This window comes from Malaclemys terrapin, chromosome 1 (assembly GCF_027887155.1).
Source record: "Malaclemys terrapin pileata isolate rMalTer1 chromosome 1, rMalTer1.hap1, whole genome shotgun sequence".
Classification (NCBI taxonomy): Eukaryota; Metazoa; Chordata; order Testudines; family Emydidae; genus Malaclemys; species Malaclemys terrapin.
In genome coordinates, this window is record NC_071505.1 from 148,321,668 (window position 1) to 148,338,675 (window position 17,008).

The window sequence follows — 17,008 nt, forward strand, 5'->3', positions numbered from 1 at the left end:
CTCTTCCCAACAATCCCTGGGTTGCATTTCCAGATCTTAGTTCTTTATTGCATGTTGGTTCCAAGACTGAGTGATTTATAATACTCAGAGGCTGTTAAATCAGCAAACCTGTTTATATTATGTGTTAATAGAAAAATTTCTGTGATAAGTAAAATTTATGAAACTCCATGAATATTAGCCTTACTTTCATTATTTCAAAATAAATCATGGAAAAAAGCTACAAAAATTAGCCTAAGACATTAAAACAGTGAAGTTGTAGTGGAAAGTGGTTCCAGTGTTGCATCTGGATGACTTGGTGTTGAGGGTGGGTTTTAACTGAATGCAATATGTAATGGAGCCATAGCCTGTCCTGGTGCCATCTGATCATGAGTTTGTTCTTTCCTTGCCATTTAAAGTCTCAAGTAGCAAAAAGACCAATCTAGAATGACCTTTCTAACAATCCTTTTTCCCTACTCTTTTAAAAACTCTCTTCCTCCAACATTTTGCCGTTCAGCCATGAAAGTTTTCTGCTAAGTGCATGGAGGACAATATCCACAACTGGATGTTTCCCAGCTATTCTTGTGCCATCTCCGATGGGATGGGGGAAAACAGTGCTGCCTGTCCTGCCCTTCAAATTTCCCACCCGTTATTTATCTTCATTTTCTTTTAAACTAGAGTTGCAGAAACATTAATTTGTTAAACTGCAATTGTTCTTATTGAGCAGAGGGAAGGAAGGAATGAAAATTAAAAGCATTTGCTGAAATTTTGGTTAGAATGACATATGCGTGTGTACTGACAACCATTACAGGTTGTCAGCAGGGTTTGATCTCCAGAACCTTCACCATCAAATACAAACATCTGTTACTTGAGCTAATGGAGTAACTTGTTAGCTGGCAGCATTAATAAGTTCTGTTCTCGTCTGTGCGGGCTAGCCATGGCAGGGACATGACATACACTTTACTTTACCCCGTCTCCATACTAATGAAGGCGGCTAGGGAGTTACGATGTAGAGCTCCATTATCTGCATTTTGTTTCTGAGCCATACCTTGGCCACTCCAGACACACATGGATATGCTATTTCATCCCCCATAGCCATAGTATTGTTTCTGTTCACTAATGGCTGGTAGGTCAAAAAGAGAGCAGCTGCTGCTACTTTTGGTATCTAGTAGATCATCTGCTTTCTCAAGTATTAGAGCAACTGCTTTCATACCTGAGAGTCCTGAGTTCGGGTCTCAGCAGGAATATATTCCTCATATTGGCATCCAGTTTTAAGCATAAAGCAGGATCCTGAGCTTAAGTTTTATTGCTCTGTACACCGAGTTAGAGCTCACATTACCTGACACCGTGTAGAATGGTCAATACCAATACAGTGATGATGTCCATGTACAGAACTATGGCTAATGACATATAATATGAAGGATTGTTCATGTGTTCATATTACAGTAGTGGTGTGTGATTCCAGTACAAACTCAGTTAGTTTGAGAACAAATCTGAGTGACACCAGATTTGGCACTTCTAGCCTTCTTATTGTTTAACAGCCTGAAACCTAGTAAGTGTATGTATGTCTAACTCTCCAACATTACTCTGTATAGCAGGGGTAGGCAACCTATGGCACACGAGCTGATTTTCACTCACACTGCCTGGGTCCTGGCCACTGGTCCGGGGGGCTCTGCATTTTAATTTAATTTTAAATGAAGTTTCTTAAACATTTTAAAAACCATATTTACTTTACATACAACAATAGTTTAGTTATACATTATAGACTTATAGAAAGAGATCTTCTAAAAACGTTAAAATGTATTACTGGCACGCAAAACCTTAAATTAGAGTGAATAAATGAAGACTCGGCACACCACTTCTGAAAGGTTGCTGACCCCTGCTGTATAGGCTCAGATAGATGGATAAGTTCCCACTTGCTAGGAGATGGCGACAGAAGACAATTGAACCTTCTGCTGCAAAGGGAGCAGATAAGCCTAAATTTGCCTCTCAAGAAGAGGAATGTTCTTCTCTAATATTTATACCACAATCTTAATACTTTTTTGTTCTTGCATATGTCCATTACACTAGGTATGTATGCATCTTGTGCACCAGTGCTGCAGAGTTTTCCCTAGCGGTACCCGCAGGGGCTGCCACACCTGCACCCTGCTTTTCCTTGTGCTGCAAGTTGAGGGCATAAATGGGTGGAGTCACCCCTCACATCTTGTTGGTCCTGCTTTGAGTAGGGGGTTGGACTAGATGACCTCCTGAGGTCTCTTCCAACCCTAATCTTCTATGATTCTATGATCTTTCAGTTCCTTCTTACCTTCAGCAGTTGGAGCGTGCTGTCAGGTCATTCCTCTTGCAAATGTGCTGTCTTAGTTGGATGACATTATACTGTTGTTGTGGCTGTCAATAGTCAGTGAACTCCAGGCTTCACCTGATACCAGCGGAGCCTACACCAAGATCCCTGGCTTCAAATCCTGCCCTGGATGTCACAAGCTGATGCCCATGAGAGACCCTCACTCTCATGGCTTGAAGTGCTTGGGTGAGGGTCACATTAGGGACAGGTGTTTGATTTGCTGGAGCTTCAAGACTGAGATCAGCTGCTTCCTTGGCACAGACAGCAGAGCCATCAACCGCATTGACAGCAAAACAAAGGCCCATTTCCATGTCAATCACCCAAGAGGCCTACACAGCTGTGAAGGATCTACCGAGCTTCTCAGTATGACCCTTGCTGGTCATTCAGCTCCATGGTACCTTGCTGGGGCCATTGCACATGATGCATTTGTTGGCTTCCATGTAGTGGTCTGCTACAGCGCCAACTACACCAGGTCTTGTGCTGCTTCCCTTGGTCCTAGTGCCAGCTCCAAGACCAGCAGTAGCTAGTTTGGCTCAGCACACAGTTCTGATAACCAGTAAGCCCCAGATGTTGCTGCCAGTATTGCAGGCCCATTGTAGATCATGGTCCTGATCTCCGATGACTCTACCCAGTACTGCTTCACACTGGCCTGTGGAGTACTCATGCTTCTCCTCAAGAGTCTGGTGGGTTCCTACATCTTTGACTTCTGGGAATCTGGGGCATCCTCCAGGGATTGTTCCCTTCTTGGAGTTATCTTGAGTAGGTCAAAAGAATGGGAGTGCCAGGTCTAGGCACAAGTCAATGGCCCTAGTGGGTACCATGGGATATGTTTCCAGTGTCTAGATTGTTATCTCTGCTGCATCACAGAAGTCAGTCACTGAGAAGATAAGTTTCACTGCCTAGTACTGGCAGACCATCCAAAGTCTGTACTGGGCAAGCACTACACTACAGAAATATATCCCCAAAAGGGAGAAGTTTCTCCACCCAGGCCACTCAATGTTGGTACCAACATCCCATAGGGCACTGAGGATCAGAACCACCCATTACTTGCTTCAGGCAGATCTTCTACATTGGCAATTCAAGACCAGCCTCAGTAAGGTCCAAAAGAACCTGCCTCTTCTGAACACCTCGTCCGCCTCACCAGGCGAGACCCGGGTACTGGAGACATCTTCTCTAGTATCAGATGATGTTAAGTTCTACCAAGAATTCTCGAAAAGGATTGCTGTGTCCCTGGGAATATAAATAGAGCTTTCAGAGAAAAATCCCACAAACTAGATATTTTACACCTGGCTGTAGAAGGGGAAATTGCTCTCCTTATAATTGAGGCAGTTATGCAGCCTATACAAACTTTATGGCAAACCCCCTCATCCCTCAAACAGTTTTATCCACACCCCTCAGTAGGCTCCCTGATAGTGGCAGGAGTAAATGTGAAACACTGCCAAGCTAGAGCAAAAGCAACTCCTAAAGAAAAGGATACAAAGGAATTGGGAATTTTTAGTAGAAATGTGGGTTAGTCAACTGTGAGGTTACAGCTATGTATAGCAAACCATCAGACCCTTTTTGCCTATTATGATTATTCAAATTGGGATGCTACATCCAAATTCCTCAGTTAGCTGCCCAAGGACACGAGGGGCAAGTTTAAGTCTTTCCTGATGGAAGGTCGACTGATCGCAAGGTCCACTCTGCAGGCCTCCCTGGATGCGGCAGATTCAGCTCAGCTGCCAGAGTCATGGCAACGGCAGTAACCATGTACCCGTCGTCAGGGATTCCTGTAGAAGTACAACCCGTCCATCTTGAGCACATTTTCTCTTCCCCTGTGATGAGGACCTGCTCTATGCTTATCCTCCAGTGCCATTGGCTCCCAAAATAATTCTCTAGCTGAAGCAAGAGTGTGGCAAAATTATACTCGTGCCAGCCTGGGCAAGGTAGGCATGGTACTTGGACCTGTACAAGTTGTCCATCAAGGAGTCTTAATCCTCCCCTGCCCCCCCCCCCTCAACCTCCACCTTTAGTCAAGGACCTGATATCACCGAATCATGAGCAGGTGTTGCACTGGAACTCTGTCACTACACCTCATGGCCTGGTTCTCCAGGTAGCTAAACCCAGAAGAGGCACACTGTTTGGAAATAAAGCATAATGTCTTACTTAATAGAAGAAGATCATCCACCAGAGCTACTTACCTCAGTAAGTGGAAGGGTTTCTCTTCCTGGGTGGCTAGTGACAATGTGTGTCCTACACAATCAATGATTCAAAAGATTTAGGACTGTTGCACCTAAAAGAGTCAGGTTTGGATGTCCGCTCCGTCAAAGTGCACCTTGCTGCAATATCAGCGTTTCGTGCCCAGGTAGGACTGTATTATGTAAGGGTATGTCTACACTGGCAGAGTTACGGTGCTGGCAGTTACAGTGCCTCTCAGAGAGCGCTGAAGGGAAGCCGCTTGTTGTGTGTTCCCACTGTCAGCTGCCTGCACAATAGCGTGTTCGCACTTCCGGCACTTGCAGCGGTATTCGGAGCGGTGCACTCTGGGCAGCTATCCCACAAAACATCTCTTCTTCTTCTGCCGCTAAGAGTTGTGGGAAGGCAGAGGGGGTCGTGGGGTATCCTGGGTCCTGTTCCAATGACCCGTGATGCATTGCTTCGCATTCCAGCAGTCTCTGTGCTTCCGTCTACATTTGGCGCCATCTTTCAACAGTTTGTGTACTGTGCGCTATGCCTCTTCAGTCTGCAGGAATGAATCACGCGCTGGTGACTAGTATGCTACTAGCTCTGCCTAACACATCATGAGTGGCAATGGAGCTATTCCTTAAACTACAAAGGCAAGAGGAATGCGACATTGATCTCACCATGCGTAGTAGCTATGACACGAGATCACTTCCGTGAACGCCACAAGCACTGACCACAGTGGAACGCCGCATTTGGGCTCAGAAAACAAGCACTGACTGGTGGGATTGTATCGTCATGCACGTTTGGGATGACGAGCAGTGGCTGGAGAACTTTCAGATGAGGAAAGCCACATTCATGGGACTGTGTGATGAGCTCGCCTCAGCCCTGCAGCACAAGGACACGAGAATGAGAGCTGCCCTGCTGCTGGAGAAGCGCATGGCTATTGCACTGTGGAAGCTGGCTACTCCAGACTGCTACCGATCCGTTGCTAACCAGTTCAGGGTGGGAAAGTCAACCGTTGGACTCATGTTGATGGAACTCTGCACGGCCATTAATTGCATCCTGCTCCGAAAGACTGAGACTCTTGGCAACCTGCGTGACATTGTGGATGGCTTTGCACAAATGGGCTTCCCTAACTGCGGAGGGGCAATGGATGGCACACACATTCCAATTCTGGCACCAGATCGCCTAGCCACCAAGTACATTAATCAGAATAGGTATTTCTCTATGGTTCTCCAGGCACTTGTGGATCACAGTGAGCGTTTCACGGACATTAACCCAGGCTGGTCCGGAAAGGCGCATGACGCACACATCTTTCGGAACACTGGCCTGTTCAGGAAGCTGCAAGCAGGGACTTTCTTCCCGGACAGAAGATCACAGTAGGGGAAGTTGAAATGCCCATTGTGACCTGAGAGACCCTGCCTATCCCTTAATGCCATGGCTTATGAGCCATACACGGGGCACCTTGACAGCAGCAAGGAGCGGTTCAACAATAGGTTGAGCAAGTACAGAATGACTGTTGAGTGTGCTTTTGGCCGTTTAAAGGCCCGCTAGCGCTGCCTATATAGGGAGGCTGGACCTGGCCGATGACAATATTCCTATGCTTATAGCCACGTGCTGTACACCTCATAATATTTGTGAAGGGAAGGGTTAAAGCTTCACTCAGGGCTAGACTGCTGAGGCTCAGCGCCTGGAGACTGATTTTGAAGAGCCAGAAACAAGGGCTATTAAAGGGGCTCAGCATGGGGCCATAAGGATCAGGGATGCCTTGAGGCAGCAATTTGAAACTGAAAGCCACTAATATTTGTTGCTATGCTCAGGAGTGCAGTGCTTGTAATGCTAGGAGGTGATTGTGATTGGTAGAGATGATGCACTATGAAGGTTTAAGAAAATTGCCTGTTGCTTTGCAGGGCTCTGTTTGCTTTCAATTAATAGAATAAATATTGCTTTCACACCAACACAATTCTTTTATTAAAAGACAACAATGGGAGGAAAGAGACGAACAAAAAAACACATCAGCGCTGAGAGGGATGGGAGAAGGGAGGGTCCCTGCAGTAGGTGGGGTCCTAGGATGGTTAAAGATTTGTGTATGTCCAGGTATCATATCCAACCTTCTCCTTTGGAGTGCAGCGGGTACTGTACTTCAGCAGGGCTAAACTGCAGAGGGACGAGTGTTGAGTGCAGTGGGTGTTGGGAGTCCGCAGTGCTGGACTGTGAGGAGGGAGTAGAATGCCGTGGATATAGACTGGAGCCAGAAGGTTGATGAGAGTGTGTTGGCGGTGTCTGGGGGGACGTATGGGAAAGAATTTTGCGACAGGAGCTGCAGGGAAGGGCAGGCGCAGATCTGCTCGGTTTGCAGTGCTAGTATCACCTGGAGCCTGTCCGCTTGGTGCTCCATAACGTTTAAGAGCCACTCTGTGGCTTCGTTCTGGTGTGCCGCATTCTCCTTTCAGCCCCTCTTCTCACTGTCCCACCACTCCTTCAATTCTTGTTTTTCGGCCTCAGAGTGCATCATGACCCCATGCAGAAAGTCCTCCTTAGTTCTTCGTGGCTGCTTTCTAATTCTGCGCAGCCGTTCAGCCGGCAATAACAAAGAGGGAGGCTGGGTTCCGAAGGTCATATCTGTGAAATGCAACATTTTTACAGGAGCAGTATTGTTTGCAACACACAGACCGCTGATTTAGTGATTTAAAACACAGCCACTATTCACATAACTGTCACTAACTGGCTGACCACAGGCAAGGGGGTGGTTTTTTTACAGAGCTGCAACTGCGCAGTTTCTGCGCACGAAGTGGCTTGGCAGTGTGTACGTCTTGGGAGTTACAACGCAGAAAGCTGCTTTTCTGCGCAGAAACTTGCCAGTGTAGACAAGCCTTACCTTCTGTCAGGTTCCTTAAAGGCCTAGGAAGATTGTTCCTATCTGAGACCCTACTCCACTATTAGTTCTTATGGGTTCCCCAGTGTGAACCATTAGCCTACTGCTCATTTTTACTCCTCTCAGCAAAGGTGGCCTTTCTGATAGCCATCACCTGTGTGAAGAGAGTAGGGGAGCTACATGCCCCGGTGACAGATCCTCTATATGCCGTCTTCTATAAGAACAAGGTACAGCTTAGGCCACATCCTAAATTTCTTTCCAAAATAGTATCTGATTTCCACCTCAACTAATCAGTATATTTACTCTGAGTCCTGGCTTTTTATCTGGATAGAGCCTAGCCCGTTGGGTCTCTTTGGAGGATGAATGAGCAGGCGTCACAACAATGCAATGACTTTCCAAGTGGATCACGAGCTGTATTGTTATGTGCTACAAGATCAAGGACATACCTCCTGAAAATATCTTTGCAGTCAACCAGAGCACACTCAATCTCTACGGCATTTGTGGGGAAACGTCTCCATCATGGACATCTGCAGAGTAGAAACATGGGTCTTCAGTCTACACTTCTGCAAGATGTTCTGCAATTACTGCCACATCAAGGAAAGAAGTGAAGTAGGGAAAGCAGTTCTGCAATCCCTCTTCTGATGAGACTTCTAGCCCCACCTCCATGGGAAACTGCTTGTGAATCACCTAGTGTAATGGACAAACTGAATCACTCCAAGAAAAAAAAAAAAAAACAGTTGCTCATCTCTTGTAACTGTTGTTCTTTGAAATGTGTTGCATATGTCCATTATAAGATCCACCCTCCTTTCCCACTGAATCAGTCTATCATCTCAAAGCCTGATATGAAGGAACTGAAGGAGGGGTCGGTCAGCTCTGCCCCTTTTTATCCTTGGCTGGTAGCACAAGGGACATTGCACAGGCCTGGGTGACACAAGGAAAGACTCTCTGGCACCAGGGCAGAAGACACCTGCACACACCTAGCACAATGGACATGTGCAACACATCTCAAAGAACAACAGTTACAAGACGTGAGTAACCATTTTTTATGGGGAGCCAGAGATTTTCAATTCCTTCCCCCTTTGCCTGTTTCATAATGCAGGAATTTTTAACAGAGGGACTTAGACATCCACTTTAACACCATTGGCTTATTTTCAGAAGAATGTGTAACAGTCTATATTCAAGAAAATGCCTCCTGCTGCTTATCTATCTAATTCTGCAAGGTCAGTTCAGTACTGTGTTTCAACCACAACCACTCTGGATTCCTTGAGCCTCCTCCCATATGTGACTGATCACGTTTGAACTTGTTTATTTTGCACTCATTAAGCTTCATCTGTACAATTGTATGACTCAGAAGCCAAAAAGGGTGAGATCAAATCTAAGCCTTCCCAAAACAGGGCTTCTCAAGCCTAAATTTTGGGGTTAGGTTTTCCATAAATTATGGGGGGCAAGGAGGGAGGGGGTATGAAAGCATGCCTATTCAATTGTCATTACTTATCATAGCCCCTTTACAAGTGGCCTTGACCCTGGTCTTACTCAAATACTGCATTCTGGGCTCTTGGGGACTCAATCCTTTGCCCCTTTGAAGAGGCCACAGCATTCTCAGTACCCTGCTGCTGTTTCTAGGATTCAATGCCTTTCTTCAGCCCACACTCTTCAGTTGTCTGAGAGGAACGGGATCTGTCTAACTGTAATTCTATGGCTACAATGTAATTTATGGCTTTTCTACATGGGAAAAACTAATGGCATTACTATACCAGTATAATTACACCTCTGTAGTTATGACATAAGCTAAACCAAAGAAAGACCACTGTTACTCCAAATAGGAGTGTCCACACAGGAAGCTATACTGGTATAACTAGAGTGGTATAATTATAACAGTGTAGTAATGCTGGGAAATGTCTCCAGGTAGACAAACCCTTAGGCTGTTTAGAAAAAAAAAAAAAAAAAAAAAATCTTCCCTCCTACAAAAACTTTCTGTCTGAAGCTGGAGGACTTATCTTGTCTATTTTCAGAATGTCTCCAGTCATATTTCCCAATACAGCCCTCTATAACAAAATTAGTATGGATAGAATCATCTACTTCTACTTACATTGATTTAATTTGAAGAACTTATCTTTGGCTCTGTCTACTTTTACAGCAATTAAATGTCAAGTTACCAAAATGCACACTTAGCTGCCTATGAAGAACCAAAATAATTCTCACCTACAAAACTAACCTTGCATCAGACCACCCTCTACCCTTCAGCCCAAGGTTTTCCAATAGCGCGGGGGGCTTTACAATGTGCCCAGAAAATCAGCAAGTCTGGGCTTTGATGGAGTAAGGAGGGTTTCATGTTCCTAGATTGTGGACATCCAGCAACAAATTACAGAAGAAGCTACTTCATGTGCTTTTCCAAAGGCCAGTGATTAATTCTTTCTTTCTGTAACAGCTGCCTTGAATATCACAAAAAGAACTATGAAGACAACTTTGGAATGAGATGTAGTCCCCAGTGAAACAATGGCAGAAAGAAAAGTGACAGTCCTATAGAGTTCATGTATGTCCCTCCGGGCAATGATACATGCTATGTATTCTTTTTGCATAATTCAGTTTTTCTTTGAGTGCTTGCTCATATAGATTTCAATTAGGTATGTGCGCGCACAGTTTGCTGGAAGGTTTTTCCCCTAGCAGCACCTGTCGGGTCGGCTCTGGAGTCGCGCTTTCATGGCGCCGCGTATATGGCCCTTCCGACTCACCACCTCTCTAGTTCCTTCTTACCGTCAATGGCGGTCGTCAGAGCGTTTCCTGTCTCATCTTCAACAAGTGATCCTCTAGCGTATTTTCTGTAAATAGTTAAAGATAGTTTTTAAAAATTGTTGTAGTTGGACTTCTGGACTTGCGGTCCCCCGCTTCCCCATCCCTCCCCTGGGCCGGGGGCATGCCTCAGACCCAGGGGTTTAAGCCGTGCGGGGTTTGCCAGAAGTCTATGCCAAAGGGTGACCCACACTTGGCTTGGGGGAGTCCCAGACAGGTGCAAGATCTGTAGGAGCTTTTGCCCCCGCAGGAAGAAGGAGAGGGATCACAGACTAAAGTTGCTGCTAATGGAAAGCAGCTCTCCGCCCTCAGTCTGAGTCAAGCCCCATGCACGCGGCACTGGGTTCCTCAACATTGGTGAGCAGCGCTCTGGCTTCGGTCCGGGAGGCGCCAAGGAAGGACTCTGGGGTCAGAGACCCTCAGCACCGGCATTCCCCGACACAGAGCACGGCACGGGATCAATCTCGGCACCACTCACAGTCTCCTGTCCCGAAGAAGCAGCACAGAAAGACTGATAGAGGGAGATCAGTGCAAGACCCCACCTACCCTTCAACTCAACAGCCGGCCCCATCGACTCTGGGCCCCTGGGAGGGACTGTTGAGTCTGGTGCCACCAGAGGGGACTCAGGTGGAGGATTTGGACCTCCCTTCCATACCCGAGACTTATGAGGTGGCGTGGAGCCTGATAACATTGACACGTCCCCACTCCCCAGACCATGGTGTCACGGCACCGATCCTGAGTCCCCAAATGATTCAGAGGCCACTGGGGAAGTCCAGAGGCAAGCCAGCTATGACTTAGCAACGATCTACATCATCCACTATGGTCCCCGCGCGTGGACTCACTGGAGTCCGCATCAGACACTGACTCGTGTGTCACGGAGAAGCCGACACCGTAGCAGCCGGCACTCACAGTCAGCGGAGATGATCCAAACTTTTTCCCTGGTACCGTGGCCACCACAATGGTAGATATCAGCTCAGATGCCATCCCAGTGGCCCTTCTGGACCCCGTGGGCTTACCACCAGTACCAGAGGTCCGCCTCGGTACGCTCCTTTTTGGTCACATCTGAGAGAAGGACTGCGTCCAGAGCCAGGGATTTCTCCCAGGCATCAGCCACCACTACCACCACCATGATTGGTACTGTGCCCGGCACTGAAAATACACCCAGCACCATGGCTACACTCAGTACCATGGACAGTGCTGCTACTGCGACCAGTACCTGGACGGCACCAAAATAGACTCCAACTTGGGGGCGGAGCCGCAGCTTTTTGAGGAGCCAGATGGGCAGGAGGGCCCCTCCCATATTCCGGGATCCTCATCATCATCATCTCCAGATGAGACAGTGGTAGGAACATCCTTGGGGTCTCCCCTTCCTGCCAGCAGAGCCCACCTTGAACTTCTAAGATGGGTTGCTCAGAACCTCAGGGTACAGATGGAGGAGTCACCAAGGTGTCAGAACCAATGGTAGACATTTTATCCCCAGCAAGACTCAGCAGGGTGACCCTTCCCCTGATAAAGACCATTCAGGAGAACACAAAAACCTGTGGCAAATACCATCGTTTCTGGCTTCTGCAGCTAAGGGAGTCGAGAGAAAGTACTTTGTGCCCTCCAAGGGCTATGGATACTTGTTTACCCACCACCTGCCAGACTTGGTAGTGGTGACTGTTAACGCAAGGGAAAGGCAAGCGCAGCAAGGACCTACCCTCGAGCTTAGGACACAAAGAAGCTGGATCTCTTTGGGAGGAAGATATACTCCATCGGAGGGCTCCGGCTTCGGATGGCTAATCAGCAGGCGATCCTTAACCAGCATAACGTCAAGTCATGGGACGCAATGTCCAAATTCTCAGACCTTGTCCCACCAGATGCTAAGCCGAAATTCTCGGCTCTCTTGGACAAGGGCAAAATGATCGCCAGGACATCGCTACAAGGGGCGTTAGACTTAGCGGACTCTGCAACATGAACAGTGTCTTCGGGCATCGCAATGCACCGTTGCTCATGACTGCAGGCCTCAGGCCTCCTTAGGGAGGTCCAACAGATAATTCAGGACCTACCATTCGAGGGAGCCACATTATTTTTGGAGAAAACGGACTCCACGGTCTGAAAGACTCCCAATCCACTATAAGATCGCTGGCTCTGCACACACCTGCCACCAGCGTAGACAATTTAGGCCTCAACCCACGACACAACTATACCAGGGACAGTTTAGGCAAGACCAGAACTGTAGGCATCCCAGAAACCAGAACCTTGTTGCCAACCCCAATCCCCGAATAACAGGGGGTCTTGGTCATCCAGGCAGCCATGAGGCCCTAGGCAGACATTTTGAGGATGCGCCCAAGGGCATTATACCAACCTCTCAACTGGATCCTTCTTTCCCATTTTCAGAACATCTATCCCATTTCTACCGAGCATGTCTCAAATCACCTCAAACCATTGGGTCCTCCGCATGGTAGAGATGGGATAGTCTCTCCAATTTTCCTCTCCGACCCCTCTTCCCCATCCCTCTTCAGGGACCCCTCTCACAAGCAACTTCTGATCCAGGAGGTACAAACCCTCCTATTGGTGGGGGCTGTGGAGGAAGTTCCGCCAGAGCTCAGGGAAAAGGGGTTTTATTCCCAGTATTTCCTAATATCGAAAGTAAAAGGGGGCCTCAGACCCATCTTGGACCTGTGCAATCTCAACAGGTTCATGAGGAAACTAAAGTTTTGAATGGTCTCTCTGGCCACACATCAGCAAAAAAAATTTGACAGATTAATTTCTGTTGGTGAGAATCTGCACGTCTTTGAATTAGTGTCTTGAAACTGTTGTGTGAGGATATTCTGACAAGATTTAGACCCCAGGGGGATGGGGACACTTCAGCATGTAAGAACCTTGGCCTTGAAAACATCTATATTGTAAATGTTGGACCATTTTCAGATGCAAGTGACTTTTCGGGTTTCCTCTGTTTAATAATACCTAGGGTTGCAAGACTTACATCCCCTGCGGTCTCTGAACAGCATAAATGGTGATGGTGTTGAGTCTCTGACTGGATCCTTCTGCTATCCATTTTTAAGTTGTGAAATGGGAGCATTTCTTTGTACTATATACCTTCTAGATGCTACTTCCATATCTCCTTCTAACGGGTCAGTTGAAATTCTTATGATTCTGAGCCCAAGGAAATATTTCCAGAACAAGGCATTCTGATTCAGTTTAGCAGTTGTTTCCCATACATTTCCCAATCTCCAAATGTGAGCCTGCACAAAAGCCTCTTTAGTCATGTATCTATCTAGATGTCTAGCCTCTTCTCTAGCCTCATCGGCTCATCCATGGGAACCTGCAGTCAACTATGCTGGATCTTCTGGGAAATCATAGATGGATGGTGAATGGAGAGCAGAACGCCTTTAATGTTGCTTCATTTGTTGCAGTAGCTGAGAGTCTTCCTTGATCAATTTCAGGAGCAAAATTTCTCATGGCATGTGCCACCATAAACTGAAATCAGAAGCAGAACTTCAAAACTTTTCTGTATCAAAGCTCTGGGATCTATGGTGGCCTTCATGTAGTACCCTGGTCTGGGTCTGAGGACATTAGGCGCTCCTTATCTAATGATTGTCATCAACATCCCAAGATTTTGGCTGCCAGTTGAGACTGCTGCCAAGAGTCAGAATGTTCTTTAGACAGTGAATGGTAGGACAAAAACAGATTAAAAGTAGATCTCCCTAGAATCACAAGAATGGATAGTATGCACATCTACCTCTGCAGAAAAAAAACATATAGTTTTATCAGGAGATTAAATGTTAATGACAGAGTAGACAAAAATAATTTAGAAAGCACCGCTGTACTTGCAAAGACCTAAATCAGACAGACAGTGCAGCCACAACAGGTCTTGCAGTTGATTTGTGAGAAGGGGCAAGACCTGTCAGTTGGGCACTCAGTCATTAGTTACTTTGGAAAATTTTAGCTCAAGATCCCTGCAGAAGAGAGAGGAATAGTAGATCTAGAAGCAATACTAAATAAAACAAAGTTTAAAACTGTTTATCCTCTGAAACAGACAAAATGTAGAGGATTTCCCTGCACTGGGCCCATTTAGCCTCCGTATTCCACTGCACGTGGGACTGGGACTGCCCCTTATTTAATCAAAAATTCAGAAATGTTCATGGGACCAAATGGGTTTGGCCGAATCATCTGTGTTCTTGGACTGGATTGCACATGGTTGGAGATGGACAAAGTTGTAGACGAGCTAGCATTTTGGCATCAAGTATCAGTTCTTGGCCCTACACTATTTAACAGTTTTATCAATGACTTGGAAGAAAACATGAAATCATCATTGATAAAGTTTGCAGGAGTGGTAAACACGAAAGAGCACAGGCCACTGATACAGAGCAATCACTTGGTCAAGCTGGGCGCAAGCAAACAATAATAATTTTAATATGTCCAAATGAGAAGTTACTCACTAAAAAATGAGGAACAAAAAATGCAGGCCATATTTACAGGATGAGGGACTCTATCCGGCGAAGCAGGGACTCTGAAAAAGATTGGAGCTCATGGAGGATAATCGGATGAACATAAGCTCCCAGTGCAGCACTATGATTTAAAGGGCTAAACGGGAATATTGAATAGGAATAGGGAGCTTGTATTACCTCTGTATTTGGCAGTGGTGCAACCACTGCTGGAATACTGTGTCCAGTTTGGTGCTCACAATTCAAAAAGGATGCTGATAAATTGGACAGGGTTCAAAGAAGAGCCATGAGAATGATTAAATGTCTTATAGTGAAGAGTCAAAAAGCTCAAACTGTTTAGCATAACAAAGAGAAGTTTAAAGAGTGTTTGCCATAGAATCTATAAATACCAACATAGGGAATAAATATTTGATAATAAAGGACTCTCCCATCTTGCAGACAAAGGTATAACAAGATCCAGTGGCTGAAGTTGAATCCAGACAAATTCAGACTAAAAATAAGACACACATTTTTAATAGAGTAAATAATCATTGGAAGCTATTACCAAAGTTTGTGGTGAATTCTCCATCACTGGTGACTTTTTAAAATTAAGATTGGATGTTTTTCTAAAAGGTACACTCTAGTTCAAACAGGAATTCAAGGAGGTCCTGTAGTCTGTGTTCTGTACAGAAGGTCAGACTAGATTATCATAATGGTATCTTCTGGTATCTGTGATTTCTGAAAGGGTGGGAAATTGTTGGGAGCAGGGTAGGGGTATTGGATAAGGATTAATAACAATAGGTAACAGCATAAATAGGAATTTGTTAAGAGAATTAACAAATGTTACAAAAATGGGAAAGGATTAGTCCTAGGAAAGAGCTAAACCATTTTAGGAAAGAATTAGTTTAATAAAACTATGTTGGAAATAAAAGCCATTAAAAACAGGAGGGAGTGGAAAAGAAATGTATCTATTGCATGTACCATGTTGGATAAATGTTACAAACTCTTAAATATAAAAAGAACAGGAGTACTTGTGGCACCTTAGAGACTAACAAATTTATTAGAGCATAAGCTTTCGTGGGCTACAGCCCACTTCTTCGGATGGGCTGTAGCCCACGAAAGCTTATGCTCTAATAAATTTGTTAGTCTCTAAGGTGCCACAAGTACTCTTGTTCTTTTTGCGGATACAGACTAACACGGCTGCTACTCTGAAACCTATACAAAGATAATTTATAATAAAGATAAATAAGTAAAATAGGCAAGGGGAATGAAGGAAGATATTTTTAAAACATTGCTCTCCATTTTTGGTCTTTGTGTCATCTACGTCGATTACAAGGTCTTTGGGACTGGGACCTGTTGTCTTGGGTATTTCTAATGCATTTAACACAATCTCTAGATAGTAATGGCCATGTGGGCCTCAGAATTGGAACTATTTTAAACTTGTTAGCGCTACATATACTACACATTCTTGATCTTTTCCTGTGATCTGATAGAGACAGTACCACCACCCCATTATGCCACCTTGCCTTCACTGAGGAGAGCACATAAACCCAGTAAATCTAGTTTTATTTAAAGACATCTCATCTATGTAAACTCAGTATAATATCACTAAGTACAGTATGGACATAGTTAGGGACTGTAGGTTTACATCCATATGTCGGAGATTCTTGAAATTGTTTAACTGAACACTTCCTTCCTGCAGGTGCCAGTCCTCCCAAACCACCCATCCCCCACCCCTATTGACATGAATGTAGTTATAAGTAAGGCTACGTTTTAGGCACGGGTATTTTCAGTACAAATCATGGACAGGTGACGGGCCATGAATTTTTGTTTACTACCCATGACATGTCCATGGCTTGTACTATATACCCCTGACTAAATCTTGTGTATTCTAGGGGAGAGGGGGGAACCCCGGGTGCTTGGGCGGGAGGTGGCCTAGTGATGCTGGGGGGGAGAGGTGGTGGGGCTGGCAGGCTCCCCACTTGGTTTCGCACAGCTCCCCAGAAGCAGCCAGAATGTCCCTCGGCTCCTAGGCAGAGGTGTGGCTAGGGGGCTCTGAGCTCTGCCAGAGTGCCTGCTCCACAGCTGCGTGGGCAGCACCTGCAGATGGAGGCAGCGCGCAGAGCTGCCTGGCTGTATGGACCCTCTTTTTGAACCATTCCCCGAGAAGTCTGAAAGATGGCTCACATGGTGAAGTGTGGAGCTGGCCTTTTCACTGATGAAGGTTTTGGTCACCGGCCCATTCCTGCTCTGAGAAACACACAAATGCCAGAGACAGTCTCAGCTTTTATTTTTTAAAAGCCTTGCTCTTTTCCCCATTGTAAACCAGTTGCTAGGGTTGAAAGCTTGTCTTCAGTATTTCCTGAGAATCACAGGTTATTTACAAAAACAAGGAGGAGTCCGATGGCACCTTAAAGACTAACAGATTTATTTGGGTATAAGCTTTCGTGGGTA

At 45.7% G+C, this 17,008-nt stretch overlaps 1 protein-coding gene across 4 annotated transcripts in view; it reads left to right on the plus strand.

Annotated features, from left to right (window-relative positions):
• The window catches only part of GSK3B (glycogen synthase kinase 3 beta), a 239,654-nt gene that overhangs the window by 196,625 nt on the left and 26,021 nt on the right, over nucleotides 1-17,008 (plus strand). The gene's annotated exons all lie outside the window — the stretch shown is intronic.